General features: G+C 38.1%; 1 protein-coding gene across 6 annotated transcripts in view; it reads left to right on the forward strand.

Annotated features, from left to right (window-relative positions):
• The window catches only part of CDC42SE2 (CDC42 small effector 2), a 136,178-nt gene that overhangs the window by 52,823 nt on the left and 58,763 nt on the right, over positions 1 to 24,592 (forward strand). For 3 of the 6 annotated variants that reach the window (XR_003119818.1, XM_025387724.1, XM_025387725.1), the window contains exon 2: positions 12,048 to 12,215. The exons of 1 other annotated variant lie outside the window; for it this stretch is intronic. The gene's annotated coding sequence lies outside the window, so the exon portion shown is untranslated. The remainder of the gene's footprint in view (positions 1 to 12,047; positions 12,216 to 24,592) is intronic. 2 more of the 6 variants (XM_025387727.1, XM_025387726.1) reach the window with 1 other exon arrangement.

Genomic DNA, 24,592 nt, shown 5'->3' on the forward strand with positions numbered 1-24,592 from the left:
TGTCTAGTCATCTTTAAATTTTTTTTTTTTTTTTTTTTGAGATGGAGTTTCACTCTTGTTGCCCAGGCTGGAGTGCAATGGCACAATCTTGGCTCGGTGAAACCTCGGCTTGGCGCAATAAAATACCTCCTGGGTTCAAGTGATTCTCCAGCCTCAGCCTTCTGAGTAGTTGGGATTACAGGCATGCATCACCAAGCCTGGCTACGTGTTTTTTTTTTTTTTTTTAAAGTAGAGATGGGGTTTCTCCATGTTGGTAAGGCTGGTCTTGAACTCCCGAACTCAGGTGATCTACTCGTCTTGGCCTCCCAAAGTGCTGGGATTACAGGCGTGAACCACCACGCCCGGCATCTTTAAAATGTTTTATGAATTCAGGTGTCATAGAATCTTAGAATTGATTTAAACTGTGGATATTATTTAGTATGACGTCGCAAATATAGTAATTCTTTTAGTGTCCCTGGTACTTAAAAACCTCTAGTGACCATGAATTCACCACTTTCTAGGCATCCCAGTATCTTTTTGGGGGCAGTTAGACTTGTAGATAGTTCTTTTTTTTTTTAAACCAAAAATTGCCTTCCTGAAACTTCTGCATAGTGGCTTTGGTACCACTGTCTTTGGTACCCCATAACAAGTTGGCTTCCTCTTTCCCATGCTGTGCTAAGACCTACAAACCTTTGAGGGCTGTCATATCTTCCCCTTGTACTTTTTGCTAAGCTAAATCTGACACCCAGAATTGAATGCTGTTTTCCCACATTTCTGAATCTGAAATTCTGGGACTAAGTTTTTCCCATTACTTGGAGGTGCAGCCAGGGTTAATAACCTCTGTAATATAAATGCCCTGAAAGGAAGGTACAAGGTACATTGGAAGAGGGCCTGAATAGACTTGGGGATTGGGGAATGATTCCTGAAGGAAATGATAGCCATATCAAGTTCTGAAGAGTATGCCAGACAGAAAGAAGTGAACAGTAAGTGTGTGTGTCCTGTAGGCAACAGAAAGAAACTGAGAATGGTTGGATGGCACAGTCATCAGGCATCAAATGGAAGAGGTAGTAAATGAGGTTGAAGAGAAATGTGGGAACCAAATTGTAAAGGCCCTGAGAAGTCATACGAGGAAACTGTCCTGAGGATAATAGCCATTAAAGGGGGTTTTATATCAGGAGTAACATGATCAGACATTCATTTTAGAAGTATCATTCTAGCCAAAATGGGAACAAATTGGAGGGACTAAGAGTGGTTACCAGGGGTCAGTTAGCAGCTATTATGGCATTTGTTTAAAGATAATGGTGGTGCCTAGAACTCTACTGGTGACTTAGCGTTGGGGAGAAACAGATTGGACAAATGGAACATGGTTGTTTGGCTGTGGGAGATGAGATGGAAAGGCAAGAGTTAAGGATAACACGCTTGTTTCTGGCATTGTAGACTGGGTAGATGAGAGGGAATTTAATGAAAATAAATTGAGTAGGTTTGGGGTGGGGTAGTGGTAAGGAAGAAGCAGAGTTCAGTTAAGGAGCAGAGTTCAGTAAAGTTTGAAGCAGAGGTAGCACATCCTGTGGAGCTGTACTGCATGCAGCTGGGTGTGAGGCTAAACTTAAAGACACCTAGGCTGGAGAGCTTTGGGCTGGAGACAGCTGTGGGCTGGAAATGTAGATTTGGCCATCAGCGTTGATGGTAATTGAACTCAGGGGAGTGATTGAAATAACCTAGGGGAGCAGTTGTAGAGTGAAAGATGAGGGCATAGGACAAAACCCTTAAGAACTGTTAATGTAATGTTAGTTTTTGAGCTAAGAGCCTTTGGTGTTTTGACTGGATTATCTGAGAACCAGCAAAAAAGAGGGAATCAGGGCTGTTGTGATATAGATATGTAGTAGAAACCCACCTAAATTATTTGATTCAAAGAGTAAAGTTGTTCTCAAGTGGTCTATCCTACCCAGCCTGTCACAGTATCTGACATTTATGTTGTTAGTTTCTCTACTTTGGCTTAAGGTGTTGTCTCTCTAGGAGTTCCCTGTTAAAATGTTATCCTTAGAGAACTAAAATATTAATCCCATTGTTGGTGATGGTGGTAGTGTTTTTAGGGTCACTAGCTTTTATTCTGGAATTCAGTGAAAGGATGGATGGGAATTTGAGAAACATAAGATTTGAAAAACATGACGTTACTGAGGAGTTTAGGACCACAGAAGAACCTGGACTTGCAGCATTGAGGTTGCCAAGCACCTGGATAAGGGGAGTGAGAACAAGTGAGAGCAAGAGAGAAGTTGGAAAAGGGGGATAGTGAGTTGGATAGCATAAAGTGTCACTAAAAAGGGAATAAGAGAACAAAGAACTAAATAAAGGAAAAATCTGGACAGTATTTTAATTATAAATTAGGGTGACTATATAATAATTATGTTGTAGGCGAGGCGTGGTGGTTCATGCCTGTAATCCCAGCACTTTGGGAAGCCGAGGCACGTGGATCACGAGGTCAGGAGATTGAGACCATCCTGGCTAACACAGTGAAACCCATCTCTACTAAAAATACAAAAAATTAGCCAGGCGTGGTGGTGGGCACCTGTGATCCCAGCTACTTGAGAGGCTGAAGCAGGAGAATGGCGTGAATCTGGGAGGTGGAGCTTGCAGTGAGCTGAGACCGCGCCACTGTACTCCAGCCTGGGCGACAGAGCGAGACTCCGTCTCAAAAAAAAAAAAAATTATGTTTAAAAATTGGCATAAATTGTGACTATCACAAGCAAAGAAGGATGAATGGTCACTCTAGTTATAATGTGCTTATTAATTGCATAATAAAATAGTTTCCATTTTTAGCTACCGTATGTCAAGCATTGTAATAAGTAAACACTTTATACATCTTATTACATTCTTACAATAATTCTCTGAGGTGGCATTGTCTTCGTTTTATAGTTAGTGAAACAAATCTCAGGGAGGTAACTTCCCAATGATTCTCTGTGGCAGTCAGAATTGGAAACTGTATTTGACCGTACACAAAATACACATAAACTCTCAAATACTGTATTGTACACCACAGTTGCTGTGGGTGTGTATATGTATTTTAAAATGTCCTCTGAGACTGGCAAGGGTAGGGAGAAGAGGGAGAGAGGAGAGATGGGGTTAAAGGATACAAAATTACAACTAGATAGGAGGAATATGTTCTAGTGTTCTGTGGCCCTGGAGGATGACTATAGTTAATAACATATAGCCTCAAATAGCTAAAAGGAGGATATTGAATGTTCCCAACCCAAAGAAACAATAAATGTTTGAAATGGTGAATATGGTAATTACCCTGACCACTATATAGTTTATTGAAACATCACTGTGTACCCCATAAATATGTACAATTATATTTCAATTAAAAATTTTTAAAAGGGCTGGATGCGGTGGCTCATGCCTGTAATCCCAGCACTTTGGGAGGCTGAGGAGGGCAGATCATGAGGTCAGGAGTTCAAGACCAGCCTGACCAACATGATGAAACCCCGTCTCTACTAAAAATGCAAAAATTAGCCAGCTGTGTAGGTGTGCGCCTATAATTCCAGCTACTCAGGAGGCTGAGGCAGGAGAAGAATCACTTGAACCTGGGAGGCGGATGTTACAGTGAGCCAAGATCACGCCACTGCACTCCATTTTGGGTGACAGAGCAAGACTCCATCTCAAAAAAAAAAGTAAAAAAGTTAAAAGTCCTCTGACTTAAAAACAACTCTGACTTGCTAATTATCAGCATAATGTATCATCATAATATTAAGCTCCCTTCCCGTTCTGATACCCCTATTTTTTGAGGCATGGAGGGGGGGAATAACCTGTCTGAAATCAGTACACTTAGTAAGTGGCAGAGCCAGATTTCAAACCCTGAAGACAGTTTGACAGCAGCACCTCGTTTTTCTTTATCTTATTTATTTATTTTTTTTTGAGATAGGGTCTCACTCTCTTGCCCAGACTGCAATGCAGTGGCGAGATCTTGGCTCACTGCAACCTCTGCCTCCCCGGCTCAAGTGATTCTCCTGCCTTAGCCTCCCAAGTAGCTGGGATTACAGGCATGCTCCACTGCTGCCTGGCTAATTTTTGTTTTTTGGGTTTTTTTTTTTTTTTTTTTTTTTTAAGACGGAGTTTTGCTCTTGTTGCCCAGGCTGGAGTGCAGTGGCACGATCTCAGCTCACTGCAACCTCCGCCTCCCAGGTTCGAGAGATTCTCCTGCCTCAGCCTCCTGAGTAGCTGGGATTACAGGCATGCACCACCACGCCTGGCTAATTTTGTGTTTTTAGTAGAAATGGGGTTTCTCCATGTTGGTGAGGCTGGTCTCGAACTCCTGACCTCAGGTGATCCGCCCACCTCAGCCTCCCAAAGTGCTGGGATTATAGGCGTGAGCCATAGCGCCCAGCCTAAATTTTGTGTTTTTAGTAGAGACGGGGGTTTCACCATGTTGGCCAGGCTGGTCTCGAACTCTTGACCTCAAGTGATCCACCCACCTCAGCCTCCCAAAGTTCTGGGATTACAGGCCTGAGCCACCGTGCCTGACCATCACCTGTTTTCTTAACTGCTATCCTGTACTGCCTCCTTTAGCCATATTCTTTGTCTGGACATGTTCTCATTTCTCTTAGGAGTGGGTTTGTTAGGGAGCATGGTAAATGTATATATACCTTTATAAGAAAGTTGCGAAATTGTTTACAAAGTGGTTGTATCATTATGACTTACCATGAGTAGTCCATTTTTATTGCCTCATGACCTTTTCTTCTTTTTTTAATTAAGACAAGCAGATTCTGAAACTCCAGCAATTAGAAATAGCTTATTTCCCCTTTAACATTTTTGCCTCATTCACAGCTAACCTCACCTGTACCCACTTCTGTAACTCAACACATCTTACACTTTTAAGGTCTTGGAATGTTAACAGCACCAGCAAATAACAGCAAGAATCAAACAAAAAGGTCTTGAGTCTTAGTGTTGCCACTGGCTACATTATTGCCCAGATGACTTCACTTAAACTGTTTAAGTCAGTGATTACACGCATTTCCTTACAGTATATTTACAGAGGAAATAAATGACAGTGATTTATTGCAGTGCTAATAGACATTGTACTAATTATGTGATTTTAAGTCAAGTTTCTTTACCTTTCTGGGCCTGTAAAGTGAGGAAATTGAACTAGATTTCTTACAGGTCTATATCTGTCCCTGACAGATCTGTATTTCTTTGAGAAGAAAAAAGGAATTGGTATTTGACATTAAAGAATCATGCATAGAAATGTGTCATGTATTTAAGTACTTATTTTTCATTCAACATCAGAGTGATTTAATAGGGTCAAGGCCTGATAATTTAAGCCACTGTTTCTTGAGGAAAAGTGGAAAGTACTCAAAATGTTACTGGAAGACTTACGACTTTGGCTTCTTGTAGTTTATCAGCTGAAATTTAAGACTTTTGAATTGTAGTGGATTGGGCACTTAAAAATCGATTTTATTTTTAATTTATAAGAAGATCTGAGGATTGGAAGGAATCTTAAATAAAGTTTGTCTAAATCATCTGTCAGTAGGACTTTTGAATCATCATCCTAACATCCTGACCTCTGATAAAAGATACCCTAAGGCAGGACATTCCACTTTTAGGTAGCAGTGACAACAGAAGGATGTACTAATAGGTAGAACATACAGCCTGTACTCATTCATTGGAGTTGTGCCATTTGGGATGATGCAAAACAAGCATAATTTTTCTTTGTGACTGCCCTACAAGTATTTAGATGTAGCATGGATAACTTAATTTCTTTAAAAATGCAGTCTTGTCTTCATAATAATATGATGGAACTGAGAATGATTAACTTGGGAGACTAGAAATCTCTGCATAGAGATGGAGTGTACACTTTGGCTTTTGTCTAAAATAATTTTCTTTTTTGGGGGGACAGTCTTGCTCTGTTGCCCATGCTGGAGTGCAGTGGCATGATCACAGCTCACTGCAACCTTGACCTTCCCAGCCCAAGCAATCCTTGCACCTCAGCCTCCCAAGTAGCTGGGACCACAGGCATTCACCACCATGCCAGGATAATTTATTATTATTTTTAATTTTTAAATTTTGTATTTTTTGTAGAGATGGGGTCTCTCTACGTTGCCCAGGCTTGTCTTGAACTCCCGGACCCAAATAATCCTCCCACCTTGGCCTCCCAAAGTGCTGGCATTACAGGCATGAGACACTGCACCTGGCCTAAAATAAAACTTAATGGTTAAATTCAGCTAAGGAAATAATTCATTTTTTCTCTGTCTCTTCAGTATAAATGACAGGCAGATGGGGATAGAGGTGGCATTTAATATGATACAAAAAGCACCAAGGCATACCAGCACTTAGCAGTTAAACTGGATCTGTTCTCATGACTTTTTCACGAATTCTAAGCAGAATATGAAGTCCATTTTAGTAGTGGTATCCAGATGACACTCATTGAATGATTGTATTAAAATATGTTTTTGAACAACAATGAAATGACAATATTTTAAATCTAATTTCTACCAAATGTAATGGAGGACTGAGGTACTCTGGACTATAATTGAATTAACAATGTTGAAATCCACCAAATTTCCTTTTTTCCATGCCAAATTATATTATGCTAGGTTAGTTAGAGTACTGTTTTTGGCATATGCTTTCTTTGTGGTTAGTAACTGTTTCTGATCCTTAGCATTGAGATACTATACTTTTGGAAGAGCTATTTTCTGAAGAGAAAGATTGTGGCCATAATTTTCAAATTTAATGCATTAAAAGGATCTTGCTTTTCATTTTAACCCGGCTTGCTACCGGTTATTAATATGTAATCACATTGTTTTAAACATAAAATTGAATGCATATATTTAAAGTGTTCAGCGTGATAAATTTTGGCATATGTATATTCCTGTGAAATCATAACCACACTGAAGATACTGGAAATACCTAATACCCCGAAAGTTTCTTCTCAGCTGTTTGTAGGCCCTCCTTTTGTGCACCTACCCACATTCCTAGGAAATTAGCTGATCTGCTTTTCGATCACTAGAGATTAGTTTCTTTTTTCTAGAATTTTGTATAAATGTATTACATAGTATATACTCTTTGTGGCTTCTTTGACTCAGCATAATTATTTTGAGATTTATCCATGTTGATGGGTGTATACAATCATTCTTTTTTTTTTTTTTTGAGAATATTGTATACTACAGGTTTATCCATTCACCAGTTGATGAATTCTTTCAGTTTTTGTCTCTATGTTAAAAGAAAAACTTTACACAATGTAAATGTAGCAGAATTTATTTGAGCGAAGAATGATACATGAATTGGGCAGCACTCAACCAGAAAAGGTTCAGAGAGCTGTGCTGTGCAACCTGGGCAGTAAGTGTAGACAGAAAAGAGAAGCAAGTACGTATATAGATTGATTAGTTAACAGCTCCTCTTTTGCCTTATTTGAACATGTTCTGATCAGTTGGCAGCCTGTGATGACGGAAGCTTGGCTGCTTGTGATTTGCTGAGATTCAGCTGTTTATTGTCTTCTTTTGAGAAGTGTCTGTTGGGTCCTTTGCCCATTTTTTGATTAAGTTGTTTTCTTGCTATTCAGTTTGAGTTCCTTGTATATTTTGGATTTGGATATTAGCCCTTTATCAGATATATGATTTTTAAACATTTTCTCTCAATCTGTGGATTGTCTCTTCAATCTATTAATTGTTTCCTTTGCTGTGCAGAAGCTTTTTAGTTGATGTAGTCCTGTTTATTTTTGCCTTTGTTGCCTGTCATATTTGGGGTTATATCTAAAAAAAAATCTAAAAATTGCTCAGACCAATGTCTTGTAACTATTTTCCTATGTTTTCTTCTAGTAGTTCGACAGTTTCAGGTCTTACATTTAAGTTTTTAATCCATTTTGAGTTGATTTTTATATATGTTGTGATTTAATGGTCCAATTTTATTATTTTGCTTGTGGGTATCCAGTTTTCCCAGCATGATTTACAGTAGTCTCACATTATCTGTGGTTTTGCATTCTGCAGTTTGAGTTAAACTTGATCAACCATGATCTGAAAATAGTGTATGGAAAATTCCAGAAAACAAACAATTCTTAAATTTTAAGTTATGTGCCATCCTGAGTAGTGTGATGAAATCTTGTGCCATCCTGCCTTGTTCTGCCTGGGAAGTGAATCATCACTTGTCCAGCATATCCATGCTGTATATGCTACCTGCTTATTAGTCACTTAGTAGCTGTCTAGTTTATCAGATTGAATAAACATAGTATATCTAGGGTTCCTGTCCGCAGGGGTTCTTGGAACGTATCCCTCACAGATAAGGGGAGACTACTGTATTGAAGAGACTGTCCTTTCTCTGTTGTGTGTTTTTGGTAATTTTGTTGAAAGCCAGTTGACCATAATTTGTAGGTTTATTTCTGGGCTTTCTATCCTGTTCTATTGGTCAGTGTTTCTGTTTTTATGCCAATCAATACATTCTGTATTGATTACTATAGCTTTGTAGTAGATTTTGAAGCTAGGTAGTGTGATGCCTCCAGCTTTGTTTTGCTCAAGATTGCTTTGTTTGACGTCTTTTGTGGTTTTATATGAAGTTTAGGATTCTTTTTTCTATTTATGTGAAAAACAACATTGGAATTTTGATAGAGATTGCATTGAATCTGTAAATTGCTTTGGGTACTGTAGACATTTTAACAATATTAATGATTCCAATCCCTGAACATGGGATACCATTACATTTATTTGTATTGTCTACAGTTTCTTTCATCAATATTTTACAGTTTTCAGCATACAGATCTTTCACCTCCTTGGTTAACTTTACTCCTAAATATATATACTCTTTGGAGGCTATTGTGAATAGAATTGATTTCTTAATTTTTTTTCAAGATTATTAGTTGTTAGTGTAAAGAAATGCTACCGATTTTTGTCTGTTGATTTTGTACCCTGCAACTTTACTTCGTTTATCAGTTCTAACAGTTTTTTGGTGGAATCTTTAGGGTTTTCTACATATAAGATAATGTCGTCAGCAAACATACAATTTCTCTTCTTCCTTTTCTTCCTTTTTTTTTTTTTTTTTTAAGTCGGAGCCTTGCTCTGTCACCCAGGCTGAGTGCAGTGGTGCGGATCTTGGCTCACTGCAAGCTCCGCCTCCCAGGTTCACACCATTCTCCTGCCTCAGCCTCCCGAGTAGCTGGGACTAGAGGTGCCCGCCACCACGCCTGGCTGATTTTTTTGTATTTTTAGTGGAGAGAGGGTTTCACCATGTTAGCCAGGATGGTCTCGATCTCCTGACATCGTGATCTGCCCGCTTCGGCCTCCCAAAGTGCTGGGATTACAGGCGTGAGCCACCGCACCTGGCCCCTCTCTTCTTCCTTTTCTGTTTGGATGCCTTTTATTTCTGAGGCTTATCTTTCATTCTGTTAATAGTGTCTTACAGATAGCAGAAATTAGTATTTGAATGAAATTATTACTTTGTCTTTTTTAAGTGGATTATGCTTTTGTGTTTTAGTTGACTAATCTTTGCCTAAGATAAGGCCACAAAGATTTTATGGAAGTTTTATGGTTTTACCTTTAGGTCTGTGATTGATTTTGAGTTAATTTTGGCGTGCAGTATGAATATTCAGTTGTTCTAGCTTCATTTGCTGAGAAAGCTGTCCTTTCTCTACTGGATTGCCTTTGTACCCTTATGGAAAATAAGTTGACCACATGTGTGTAGTTGTATTTCTGGACTCTCACTCTTGTTGTATTAACCTGTTAAGTCTCTCCACATGCTAGTACAATGTTTTTGTAGCTTTATAATAAACCTTATATTCTGGTTGTATAAGGCTTCCAAAATTTTTGCCCTTTTTAAAAGCCATTTTGATTGATCTAGCTCTTTGACATTTCCATATGATTTTATTTAATTAATTTATTTTATTTATTTTGAGGCAGAGTCTCACCATATGATTTTATTTAATTAATTTATTTTATTTATTTTGAGGCAGAGTCTCACTCTGTTACCCTGGCTGTAGTGCAGTGACATGATCTTGGCTCACTGCAACCTCTGTCTCCTGGGTTTAAGTGATCCTCCTGCCTCAGCCTTTCAAGTAGCTGGGATTACAGGTGTGCACCACCACGCCTGACTAAACTGTAGGATTTTGGAATAAACATGCCAGTTTCTTCTACAAAAAGATCAGCTGGGATTTTTATTAGAATTGTGTTGACTGTATTGATCAAATTGGGGAGAATTGACATGTTAACATCATTGACTTCACTGATCTAGGAACATAATATTACTCTCTGTTTTTGTACATAATTTGATAATTTCTTCATAATTCATATTTTTATACTACAAATGAAATTATTTTTTAAATGATTGTCCTTTTTTTTTTCTTTCTTTCTTTCTTTTTTTTTGGAGACAGGATCTGGCTGTGTTCTCGATGTTGGAGCTCAGTGGCATAATCATAACTCACTGTAACCTCGAACTCCTGGGCTCAAGTAATCCTCCCACCGCAGCCTCCTGAGTAGCTATGACTACAGGCATGCTGCACCATGTTTAACTTAAAACATTTTTGTTGTTGTTGTTGAGACAGGGTCTCCCTAGGTATTTCAGGCTGGTCTTAAAATCCTGGCCACAAGCAGTCCTCCCATTCTGGCCTCCCAAAGTGCTGGGATTGTAGATACGAGCCACCGTGCCTGGCTTCTGATTATTCTTTGTACAGTTGTTCTATAGAAATAGAATTGATTTTTGAGTATTAATCTTGATTTTTGAGTATTGATCCTGCAACCTTCCTAAGCTTATTTATTCTGTTGATAGTAGTCTTTTGGTTTTCCTAATTTCATTATCAGAGTTAGCGTAGCCTCTTGGTTCACTGTCAGTTTAGAGTTGAAGAAATGTGTAAGTTTATAAAATGTAATATCAATGTCTTGCAAGGAGTGAGATGCAGCATCCCCAATGTTTTTCATTTTTCCTTTAATGAAATTCATTTTTCCTTTAATGAAGTACTAGTATTCCTCATAATATGAAACCTTGACACTTCAAGCTACCATTATTTAAGGTGTTAAATTTATAGGCAATTTCAGCAAAGTAATTGATTCTGAAGGATGAATTGCTCTTTGTTTTTATGGCTGGAATTCTAAGAATCTGTTCAAATTATGTATTTTGGAGGGAGAACCAATTGCCTTGGTGATGGCTCTGGGAGACAAGGGAGAGTATGTGGTAAGGACTTTATGTTTGTGGCTTGAGTGGAAGTTATGTGGATTATGGTGTGATTTATTGAAATGACGAAGACTGAGGAAGCAATGGATTTAGTATTGTCAGTTCAGGTTGGACATGTTAGATTTTCGGCATGTTTTGTCTACTGTGAAAAGGCTTATAGGTTTATTTGGATGCTTTTAAATGAACTATATCTTAGGTTAAAAACAGACCTGAGGTCACACAACTAGTCATTTGCAGAATTTGAACTCCAGCTTCTGACTCTTAGTCCATGTTTGTTATCGCCTTATGGTATATTATATCCTCCAGGCAGAAAAATATGCTTGGCTATGACAATAATAAAATGTTCTCTGGGAGCTGGTAGAAATACATAGCAGAGTTTGCAAGCTCAGATGCCTGCAGGGTACAGACAAGTAACTGTGAGCCAGGTTGTATTGTAAAGGAGAGTGGCGACTTCTGTGGAGAACTGCAAAGCCCCATCCACAGGGTTAGTTAGCTGCTAATCAGCTCCAGAAGATTGTTTCCATATGGGAGTGTGGGGCCAGTATTGCTAGATATTCTGATTTTTCAAGAGAGGTCTGAAATCTGGATTTTCATGTAAAGTCCTGATTTATAAATGTAGGCAGTTATCCTTTAACCATGCAGACCAACCTAGTGTGGGTCCACCAAAGGTATCTGTCTGCTGGATTCTGCCCGGTGGGTAGATATACTGTGGAAGCAACAATAAATGTATATGGTGGGAAAAGTGTGGTAACTATGTATAATAAGCACATTATGGTGTTGAAATGCAGGTTGCTTAGGTTAAACATTGTGCTTAGTGAGTCTAGTGTTTGAGTTCAGTCTTGATATGGATCAGTTAATTATAGATGGGGGAGGGGGAATTGCTCTCTGTAGCTTTTTGCCTCCTAATTGCATACTTTCATTTGCAGATAGGGCCAGTTTTGAGTGTGTGAATTTTTGAGTGAAACCTGGAACCCAAATGAGAAGAAATCTACAAGGAATAACTACTGACAGTGAATCTACAGAGTCATCTGTATGCATAATATGGAATGTTCTTAACCCAGAAGTAGCTGAATGTGTTATTCCATTGATGAGTGGTAAGTCTGATTATCTCCACTGATAATTAAATAACCTAAACCCTTCCATAAAAAGAGGATGATTTCTTCTACATTGTTAGCATTTGCTGACGTTAATTTTTATATTACAGGGGAGGACAGCAGTGCAGTTTAAGGGAATTCTTTATCCCTAACACCATGTTTAATGTCTGATTTCAGAGTTTGGCTTTCTTCTTCCAGTTAGGCACATCCTTACCTTTGCCTAGGCATTTTTCTCTATTATTTTCTTCTTCAGTCCAAGGCCTGAAATATTGTATTTGAAATACTCAGCCAGCGCTGAAATGATGGTCATGATAGTTACCAGCATCCATTCTAATCTTAGTTGTGGTAGGTCTCATTCTCTTTCGGAGTGGTTGTTTTAGGAATGGACATGAGAAACAGTTTTGTCCGATGAGAGACAAAAGGGACATCTGCAAGAGGCTTTTGGGGAAATCTTTCTTGCTTTTGAGAAAAGGAAGAAAACAGATGGTCCCTCTTCTCCGCAGAGCTGATATTATCTGGATGTGATGTGTGTGGAAGTGCTGGAGCCATCTTTTTAGTAGCCTGAAGGTGATGCCTTATGTGAAGGAGGGAGAACCAAGGGAACTGGAGAAAAGTAGAACTAGAGTTCCATTTACCATGCCTATAGCCACTTTACCTGAATTGTCTTATTGTTTAAGCAGTTTTGCCTTGAGATTTCCTGTTATTTGCTATAGAAATTATTTAGATTTGATTTCTTCCTTTTTTGATTACCCAAAGCCATGTTTTTTAGTGTCACACACATTTCTACTTGATCATGTTCTTTGTAACCCCTTACAAGCTTTATGAAGTCAAGGGGTATGTTTATATTCCTATTGTATCTGACTCTAATACTTCTTAATGATGTCATCAATACATGTTTGCTTAACTGAATTACTTGATAAGTGTTTGAAAAACCAATCCATAGAATCTAATAATTACAGAGATTTTTTTTTTTTAAATTCACATTCTTTTCTTTAACCACACTGCTTCCCTCTAGGATTATGAGTGAAATTTGTTTTTTCTTTAAGACTTCCAGTATGTAACACATGTTTAAGTGGTTAGTTCTACTCCAGACAATATTGCCTTTTGTTTTTGTCCAACTTTACCATCCAAACCAGGTTCTCTCCTTCATGTTTGAGTATTGGCTTTCAATCTAATAAATGGAATTTCACTTTCTTCTTTATTGTAAAAACAGAATAGTTTGCCTTCTATTTTCTGTGATAACTATAGGAATGGGGGACATCAATAGTAAGAAGCATAATTCAGGAATAATTTGTATTTGGCTTTGGAATGCATATTCACAGAAAGATTCCTTAAAGTGTGCATCCCCACTCTGTTCTTAGGACTCAGTGTTTGGGGGAGGTGGGGGGAAGTTTGGCAGTGATGTAGTAAGAGGGATCTTGGGCCATAGGATAGATGATCTAGTTGCTTATGTTTTAAAGCTCTGTGAAACAAATCACTTTTTTTTTTTTTTTGGCTTGGCTCTAGATATAAATGTTTTCTTCTATCTTTTCTTTTAAATCTTGTTATTATAATCTTGAAAAAGTATGGAATAAGAACCTCTTTTTCTTCTTGAAAATCTATGGTGTTACTTTCAGTTGTGGTAAAAGGAAAAAGATAAAAAACCTGTGTTACGATTTTACCAGGTAATCTGGTAGTATATTTTGAATCCTTCAAAAAGAAATTTACATTCAGGGAAGAATTCACTTTTTTTTTTTCTCTTGATGAATTCTGATGAAAATCTGGGAGAATACCTTTTTTTTCTTCTTCTTTTTTTGAGACAGGGTCTCACTCTGTTGCCCAGGCTGGAGTGTGATCTTGGCTCTTTGCCTATGTATTTGAGCCCAAGATGCTAGGAACCTCTGCCTCCTGGGCTCAAGTGATCCTCCTGTCTCAGCCTCCCAAGTAGCTGGGACTACAGTTGTGCACCACCATGCCCAGCCAGTTTATATTTTTTGTAGAGACAGGGTTTTACCATGTTGTCCAGGCTGGTCTTGAACTCCTGGGCTCAGGAGATCTACCTGCCTTGACCTCCCAAAGTGTGGGAATTGAAGGTGTGAGCCACCATGCCCAGCCAGGAGAATAACTTTTTAAGAAGATAGAGAAAGTTGTATGATGTGCTTTACCCATCAATTTAAATGCAGTAGTACCATTATTTAGTAATACCAGGAAATTTAAATCATTAAGGTCAGCTTTAATGTGCTGTATTTCATATATATTTTGTTGGAATGGGACATGTTTCCTGTCTAAGGCAGTCATGGCAGGCATGCACCCTAAGCTAGATCAAGCAGAGTGAATCTTAGGATATTTGCTAGGAATGCTGAGGATATTTGCTAGGAATGCTGAGATGAAGTCACTTACGTTTTTGTGAATTTCAACCTGAAAACATAGTTATTGAATTCCTGGCAGCTATCTTTTGACCATGAAAGGAAAGCTAGTTGATTAAGAAGCCAACACAGAATGAGTAGAGCAAAGAAAAGCCATGCCCTAGTTACTCCATTTGAGCTGCCAGATCAACCCTTCCCTGAAGCTGCTGTACTTGTAAACTTACAGTTGCATGAGCCAGTAAATTTCATGTTTAATTCAACTGGCTTTGGATTTTCTCTTATATTTTTGTGAAAACATCCTAGCTGATACATCCTTCTCAACCCTCAATTATGCACGTGTATAATAAGAACTCAAGGGACTTATTAAAACTTGAATTGTAGTTAGGCAAGGAGACCTCTGACACAGATGTGCAGGTTGGCAGATAATGCATTCTTTTTCTTTCTTTCTTTTTTTTTTTTTTTTGAGACAGTTTTGCTCTGTTGCCCAGGCTGGAGTGCAGTGGCGCAATCTCAGCTCATTGCAACCTCTGCCTGCTGGGTTCAAGCGATTCTCCTGCCTCAGCCTCCTGAGTAGCTGAGATTACAGGTGCCCACCACCGTGCCTGGCCAAGTTTTTTTTGTGTTTTTAGTAGGGACGGGGTTTCACCATGTTGACCAGGCTGGTTTTGAACTCCTAACCTCAAGTGATACACCTGCCTCAGCCTCCCAAAGTGCTGGAATGAGTTGGGAATGGAAGGTAGGAGAAAGGTCAATGTGACTTTTACCCCCACCCTCAGCGCCTCACTTCCTTCTGGTTTTCCAAGCCTATAGTACACCACTAATTTTGAGTTCTTGTATGGAATGGAATTCTAAACCACTTACTTCAGCTGCAGTTGTTTTCTTACCCTGGGGCCATAGAAAGTGGTTTGGAGTATAGTTTCTGCCTCTGTGAAGAGATTTTCTTGGTCTTCTCAACAAGGATAAATTTGTATTGATACCTAATATAGTTAGGCTGTTGTCCCCCTGTAGACACAGCTCGCACTCTGTATAATGGCTTCCTTTGCCCCTTACCAAGTACCACTACTGTTTACTTTGACATGCAGTATTGCTCAAAAAATGGATCTCTTATAGCAGAATCACCCAAGACCCAAAAGAATACTTAGAAACTCACCATCGTAATTCAGTATCTGAAAAATATTGTTCTCTTCCAGTCTATAGCATTCCAATAACATTTTTAAAAGAATTTTTAAAGATTAGTTGAATCTAAAATTTATAAGGACAAAAATAAGGAAGATTATCCAGAAAAATTATTTAAAAGAATGAACATTTAAAAAAGGAACTAGACTGGGCGTGGTGGCTAACACCTGTAACCCCAACACTTTGGGAGGCCAAGGTGGGCGGATCACTTGAGGTCAGGGGTTTGAGACCATCCTGGCCAACATAATGAAACCCTATCTCTACTAAAAATAGAAAAAAAAATATTAAGCCAGGAGTGGTGGCACATGCCTGTAATCCCAGCTACTCAGGAGGTGGAGGCGGGAGAATAGCTTGAATCTGGAAGGTGGAGGTTGCATAGAGCTGAGATTGTGCCACTGCACTCCAGCCTGGGCGACAGAGCGAGACTATGTCTCAAAAAATAAGTGAATAAATAAAAAACAAAAGAACTAGTTCTTCCAGATATTAAAAATGTATTCTGGCTGGGCAGCAGTGGCTTATGCCTGTAATCCCAGCACTTTGGGAGGCCGAGGCGGGTGGATCATTTGAGGTCAGGAGTTAGAGACCAGCCTGGCCAACATGGTGAAAACCCCATCTCTACTAAAAATACAAAAATTAGCCAGGCATGGTGGTGCATGCTGGGAGGAGCTACTTGGGAGGCTGAGGCAGGAGAATCACTTGAACCTGGGAGGTGGGGGTTGCAGTGAGCTGAGATCACGGCACTGCACTCCAGCCTGGGCGACAGAGCAAGACTCTGTCTCAAAAAAAAGAAAAAATGTATTCTAAAATTATAGTAATTAAGACATTATGATTCTGGTAGATAGATCAGTGGTACAGAATTTAAAAAGTCCCAAATTCATATGGAAATTTAGAATATAATGAAAGCACATATCAGATCAGTGGAGAAAATTATTTTTTTTCTTTCTGGCAATATGATAGCTGGGTAGCCATCAGAAAAAATCAGATCCTTATCTTCAGAGGAAGAAAATAGATTTTTTCTTCTTTATATTCTTGGAGTTAGGGAAGCCTTCTTAGAAAATGTTTTTTTAAAGAAATGTAGGTGTTCTAATGCCTTATTAGAGGGAGTATAAGTTGGCACATTCCTTTAGGAGATTGGAAAATATCAGCCAAAATTTAAAATGCCTACTGAACGTTTAAATGTACATGCTCTTTAATACATCAATTTCACTTCTTGGAATTTATCTTATGGTTAAATTCTGTAGCTTTTGGGTTTAGTTCATCATATTCTCACTTGTGTGAATATAAAGGGTTAGTCTTTGCAGTAAAATATTAGAAACAACTCAACTTCTGTCTGTGAAAGACGACCTGTAAGATAAAAATGCAGCCCTTAAAACTTAAAAGAGGCAGTTTTTTAAAAGTTACTGATATTAGCTGGGTGTAGTGGCACATGCTGATAGTCCTAGTTATTTGGGAGGCTGATAGGGAAGGATTGTTTGAACTCAGGAGTTCAAATCCAGCGTGGGTAACATAGATCTCATCTCTTTAAAATGTTACTGATCTTGCCTGATTTCTAAGATAAAGTGTTAAGTGAAAAAGGTGCCAGTGATGTATGATGCTACATAAAAATATTTTAAAAAAAGAATATACATATATGCTGGTATATTCATAAAGTATCTGTGAAAGGCTGTGCAAGAAGCTAACATTAGGGGCTGTATTGAGGGAGGACAACTGGGTGGGTAGGATAATGGTGGGAAACTTAATTCTATCAACCCCTCCCCACCAAATCATCAAGTGTCATACTGGGTAAAAGGAAAAAAAGGATTCACCTAATTTTCATCTTTTTCAATTCGTTAGAATCTCCAAGGGTGAGGTCACCCCCAGTCCACATTAGAAATTTTTTTTTTTTTTTGGATACAGAGTCTCGCTGTGTCGCCCAGGCTGTAGTGCAGTGGTGCGATCTTGGCTCACTGCAAGCTCCGCCTCCCAGGTTCCTACCATTCTCCTGCCTTAGCCTCCCAACTAGCTGGTACTACAGGTGCCTACCACCGTGCCCGGCAAATTTTTTGTGTTTTTAGTAGAGACAGAGTTTCACCATGTTAACCAGGATGGTCTCGATCTCCTGACCTCGTGATCCACCCTCCTCGGTCTCCCAAAGTGCTGGGATTACAGGCGTGAGCCACCATGCTGGAAGAAGAAAAAGTGTTTTATGGTAGTGGTAAAAGACACATAAAATTTATCATCTTATCCATTTCTGAGTGTACAGTTTAGTAGTGTTAAGTATGTTCACATTGTTATGCAACCAGCCTCTAGAACTTTTTCACTTTGCAAAACTGAAACTCTGTGCTCATTAGACAACAAATTTTCATTTCTCCCTATTGCCATCCCCTAGTACCCACCTACTTTATGTTTCTGTGAATTTGACTACTTTAGATTCCTCATATAAGTGGAATCATACAGTATTTATGTTTTTGTAACTGGCTTATTTCATTTAGTATAGTGTTCATAAGGCTCATCCATTTTATAGCATGACAGGATTGCCTTCCTTTTTATTTTTATTTTTTATTTTTAAAAGAGATGAGACCTTGCTTTATTGCCCAGGCTGGCCTTGAAGTCATGGGCTCAAGCAGTACTCTGGCATCAGTCTTCTAAGTAGCTGGAAGTACAGGCATGTGCCACTGCCCTTCCTTTTTAAGGCCCAATAATATTCCATTGTATGTTTGTTTATCTGTTCTTCTGTTGGTGGACATTTGGGTTGCTTCTACCTCTTGGCTATTGTGAATAGTGCTAGTATGAATGTGGGTGGGCAAATATGTCTTCAGGGCTCTGCCTTCAGTTTTTCCAAATATATCGCAGAAGTAGATAGGATTTCTATTTTTAATTTTTTGAGGACCTGTCATAATGTTTTCTATAGCAGTTGTACCATTTTATGATCTCACCAACAGTGCACAAAGATTCCAATTTCTTCACATCTTTGCCAGCATTTATTTTCTGTGTGTGGTTTTTTTGTTTTGTTCTGTTTTGTTTTCTTTCAGAGTAGCCATCCTAAGGGGCGTAAGGTGATCCCCAATTTTTTTTTCTTTGTTCTTTTTGAGACAGGCTTTCACTCTGTTGCTCAGGCTGGAGTATAGTGGACAATCGTGACTCACTGCACCCTCAACCTCCTGGGCTGAAGCAATCCTCCCATATTAGCCCTCCAGGTAGCTGGGACCACAGGCATGTGCCACCACACCTGGCTTTTTTTTTTTTTTTTTTTTTTTTATAGAGACAGGGTCTCCCTATGTTGCCCAATCTCATCTCTAACTCCTGGGCTCAAGCAATCCTTCTACCTTGGCATTCAGGTGTTGGGATTACAGGCATGAGCCACTGTGCCCGGCCTGCAATCTATATTTTTAATGTTAAAGTATTATTAATCATGTATTTCTTCTATATTTAAAAAGCTTATGAAGTTATGAAGTACATTTAAGTTAATGATTTCAGTTTTATTACTAAAAAATACAACTAGTAGCCACTTTTTAGAATTGTATCTCAATGTGCTTTGTTTCTGTAACTTGAAGTGCATGTAATAAGATCCTCAAGGGATTGTACCTCTTATCTCTTTCTTTTTTTTTCTTTTTTTTTTTTTTTGTATTTAACTACGAGTGAGTCACCTAGGGAGCAGACTAGGATATGTATACTTAACCCCAGGTAGCTTTGCTAACCTTAATTCTTTTCCCTAACACAGTTAAAATTCTAAGGTTCTGCATGTTAGGATTCCAGTGGTGTACGAACATTCAAAATAATGTGTTTTAATAAAAAACTCTGTGTCATTTTACTTTACATGAGAGGGTTTGATCTGTTTGTTTACTTTTAATTGAAAATAGTTTTATCTGTATGGTTTTGACAGTGTGTGTTAACTTTTCTCACAAGATGAATTTAATCATAAATTGTTCAAGAGCAAGATCAGTTGTTAAGAATTTTATCCGGCCGGGCGCGGTGGCTCAAGCCTGTAATCCCAGCACTTTGGGAGGCCGAGACGGGCGGATCACGAGGTCAGGAGATCGAGACCATCCTGGCTAACATGGTGAAACCCCGTCTCTATTAAGAAATACAAAAAACTAGCCGGGCGAGGTGGCGGGCGTCTGTAGTCCCAGCTACTCGGGAGGCTGAGGCCGGAGAATGGCGTGAACCCGGGAGGCGGAGCTTGCAGTGAGCTGAGATCCGGCCACTGCACTCCAGCCCGGGCGACAGAGCGAGACTCCGTCTCAAAAAAAAAAAAAAAAAAAAAAAAAAAGAATTTTATCCAGAGACAAAAGTACATGAGATTCTAGTAAAAAATGGAAAGGAATGTAAATTGTCCTTAAATTTTTTCCTGCTTTTTCAAGAAAATTTTAGGGATGTGAGTGTTCCACAACAAAATTAATAGCTTATAAAGTATTTTACATTTTGAGTAAATTACTTACAGCTCTTGTTTTTCTGACTTGAAGTTGCTGACATTATTCTGAAATTGTTATTGTGGAGTATCTGTTTTTTCTTGCAAATATTCTTTAGAAGTATTATTTCTAAAATCACATCACTGTATGAATATCCAGCTGTAGCCTATGACTACATCGTGAGTATTAGAAGTCATTTTTAAATAACTTTTGCCAGACCTTAAGGTTCATTACTGTGCAGCTCTCTCCTTCATGGCTGTTTTTATTTGGATATTTAAGGCTGAGCTGCTGTCTTCTTTATATTTGGTGTGTGACTTGGTAGAGAAGGGCACAAGTAGTGGTATGGCTTGGGAAGGGTGGGAGTTTAATCCTCATTGTGAGTTTTGAGAAAAGATAATGAAATCCTTTATATCCCTTTCCATAGACCTGCATTTCAAAGACTTACATTTTAATAAGAATTGGTTGTGCAGCTGCAACCCTGGCAACAAGGCCTAGGAGAAAAGAATTGGGGCAGCATTCCAGAAATCGGGGCAGGCACTGGTCTCATGTGGAGCTGAGCTAATGAAACAGATAAAAATATAAACCATGTAGTAAAAATAAGACCAATACTTTCTTTGGCATAGTAGATACTGAAATTTTTCCACACATATTTTTTAAAAAGCCTGAAAGCTCATAAGCTGCATGCTCAATAAGAGTAGCTATATTATCTTCTTTAGGATAAAAAACCCCAGATACTCTTGGAAGTTAATATTTCTGTGAATTATACCCAAAATGTAATTATTCTTGGCCCATTCTTGGTGAAGTCCAGATGTTTTCAAAACATGGGGTACAAAATTTGTCAGATAAAGTTTAGAAACAAGGTTTTAGGTTTTAAACTTTAAAAATCAAATGCTTATATCAGTTGTAAAGTAAATTTCTCATAGTTACTGGACTCTTTAGATGCCCTTAAATAATAAAATTTGTTAAATATATTCTCTGAATACTGTGACAATACCTACATAATCTGTTATTTAACCATAATTTAATTATTACCTCATTGTTACGTGTTTAGGTTGTGTCGGAGTTTTCCCTCTTATAGTAAGAAATATTGCAAGAAAACATTTTTGTGTGTATAGGTATTTTGCTTTCTTTTGGACTAGTCAGGTTTCTTTTGGACTAGTCAGGATTACTTCTGGATTTCCAGAAGTGATACTGATGCATTAAATTTGAAAATTTTGAATACTTTCTAAGAGCACTACCAATCTACACAGCTATTATAGTGTGTATGCAGTTGCCAGTTTCTCTGCTTCTTTATCAACATTGAATATTTGAATAGATAAGAAATGGTAGTTGAATTTTTTGTTTTAATTTTCACTTTTTAAATTAGAAACTTGGAATATTTTAAAAGCAGCTTACCAGCTTCCCCTTTGTGGATTTTAAAATTTGTGTCCTTTTCCCATTTATCTATTGGACATCCATTAGGCTTTTTTTTTTTTTTTTTTTTTTTTTTTAAAGTGGTAGTCCTAGGAATCTCTCAAAATTGAGTGTGGTAAACTTCCTATTCATTCTTTACACTCATACCAAATGGCATAATATGTGCCAGGCTCTATTTTAGCCTGAACGAAACAACTGATAGAACTAAAGGGACTCTTAAATATCGTGTTCATTTTTTACCCAAGGAAACTGAGATCCCATCTCATTTTATATGATCAGTAATTAACCTTTGAGAATGGTGGCTGAACTGGAGTTAAAGTTCTGTCAGCATTGTTGTCTCCCTGCTGTTGCATATATCTCTTCTTTCCTCTTCCTAATATGATAATCAGATTTCCCTCTCACTACCCCCTGCTTCTTCCATTGTATTTGTAGATTCCCGTTGGCCTAAGCAAATCAGCCTAATCCTAGTTTTGGTTCTGGGGACCTGTTGGCTCATACCATTACTTTGGCCGCAGCAATTGGTTCAGGAGTGACCAAGTCAGCAAAATTGATCCAGGTAGAGGGTAGTCTTGAATTTTCATTACCGTTGACGTTTGAGTATTTTAAAGTTTTCTTAATGTTTTTACTTTTTAATCTGAGTTAGTAATATATTTAGTTTCCAAATGAGATTTTTAAAACCATCTTTTTGTCATTAATTTCTAGTTTTATCCCATTGTTGTAAGATAATGCAGTGTGTATGGTATTGATCTTGTGTTTTGGGCCATGCTTTTTGGGCTGTTATATGACCTATCTGTGTATATGCTGTGTGCTTATGCAAATAATATGTATTCTCTGATTTTATTGCTTGAATCTTCAACATATCTGCTTATACTGTTTTTGATCAGTTGAGTGTTAATATTCCCAACTGCAGTTGATTTTAGCTTTTTCTCCCTGCATTTTCTACAGTTGTTTGACCTATATTGAAACTTTGTTTGATGTGGATGTGTTCATGATGATTATGTGGTTTTGTTCTACTGTTTTTATAAATATGTAATATCTCACTTTGTCCTTCTTGATTTTTTTTTTACCTTAAATTTTGTTATATTTACTTTTTATTTATTATGTTTATTTTTTTAGGGAGACAGAGTCTGCCTATGTTGGCTAGGCTGGTCTTGGACTCCTGAACTCAATCATTCTGCATTGGCCTCCCAAAGTGCTTTACAGGCATAAGACACCATGGTTGGCCTGCCTTAAATTTTGTTAAGATTGCTGTGTTAGCTTTATTGTGGCTCATATTTGTTTGGTTTATCCTTTCTTAAATATTTCTCATATTGCTGTGTCATTTTTTTAACCTAGCATAAAATTTTTTTTATACCAATTTGTCTTTAAATTGGCAGGTTCAACTCATTTACATTATTGTAATTACTGTTCTAATTGGGTTTAATTTTCATCCCTTTCCCTTTTGCCTAACTCCATTCCTGCTTTTCATTGGGTAAGTTGAAATTTTTTCTGTTTTTGTTTTAATGATGATTACCTTTTAGACCCATTCCTCAGTTTACTTCTGTATATTTCTTACTTTTAAAATGACTTTTTCTTCCCCTAAATATGACAGATACTCCAGCATTCTCATACCTTCTTTTAAGGTATCTCCCAACTCCCCATCCCCAGTGAGTATAGTGCTGGTGTTTTAGATCACTTTTTATGGCTACTAAGATATTTGACTACTTTTACTTTCTTTGTCTCTTTTTTTTTAGAGATGGAGTCTCGTTCTGTCGCCCAGGCTGGAGTGCAGTGGCGCAATCTTGGCTCACTGCAAGCTCTGCCTCCCGGGTTCATGCCATTCTCCTGCCTCAGCCTCCCAAGTAGCTGGGACTACAGATGCTTGCCACCACGCCCGGCTAATTTTTTTTATTTTTAGTGGACATAGGGTTTCACCATGTTAGCCAGGATGGTCTCGATCTCCTGACCTTGTGATCTGCCTGCCTAAGCCTCCCAAAGTGCTGAGAGTACAGGCGTGAGCCACCGCGCCCGGCCTTTCTTTGTCTCTTGGAGTACTTTCTTTATCTCTTGGAGTACCTCCTATATTTCTTTTTCTTTTGAGTATTCTTCCAAATGTGTAGTTACTGGGCTTTATGTGACCGTCTGAGTCTTCATATGTTGAAAATATTTTTGTCTTCACATCATATTGGAAGGATGTTTTAGATGTAAAATTCTAAGATTAAAGTTATTTTAGTTCAAGACTTTTAAAATACAGGTCAAGAGTCCCTTTCCTGGTATTTTAAAATCAAAGAACCAAATGCTTTTTCATAATTTATTTGACTACAACACCCAAACCAAACTGGTATGAGGCTACTTACGGATTTTATTCATCTCATTTAGTGTTAATGTTTATAGATTTTGCTTCAAGATATTAATGAGTTAAATTACGGGTTAGTTCCTTAGATGCTGTTGTGGATGTTACATAATATGTGATATACATACACACACCATATTATCTTTATATAATCTGAAAAATCATTGTTTTAGTCTATTTTGTGCTGCTATAACAAGATACCACGGACTGGGTAATTTATAATGAACCAGAAATGTATTGGCTCATGGTTTGGCGGGCTGGAAAGTCCAAGATCAAGGGGACAACGTGTTGCTGCGGCAGAAGGCAGAAGGGAGAGAGAGAGCATGAGTGAGGAGATAGAACTCGCCCTTTTATAATGAACCCATCAAAATGGGGCACATAGTCTTAAATATGATGACAGCATTAATCTTTTGGGGGTTTTCGTTTCCAATGCATGTTTTTTGGGGGGATACATTCAAACCATAGCATTTCTGAATTCTGAAAAAACCCCTGCTGCAAGGATTATGGATAAAGGATTGTGGATTTACACTACCTCATCCTGTGTCCAGTGTCACTTTTGGTGATATCTAATATTAATCTTATTCTTTTGCTTTTGACATTACTCTGTTCTTTTTTTCCAGCCTTTGAGATTTTTTTCTTTGATAATCTTAAATTTTCTAGGAATGGGCTCTTCTGTTATTTGGCTGTTTGAGGCTTTACACTCTTGAGTTCTTTTATCTTTAA

This window comes from Theropithecus gelada, chromosome 6 (assembly GCF_003255815.1).
Source record: "Theropithecus gelada isolate Dixy chromosome 6, Tgel_1.0, whole genome shotgun sequence".
Lineage (NCBI taxonomy): Eukaryota > Metazoa > Chordata > Mammalia > Primates > Cercopithecidae > Theropithecus > Theropithecus gelada.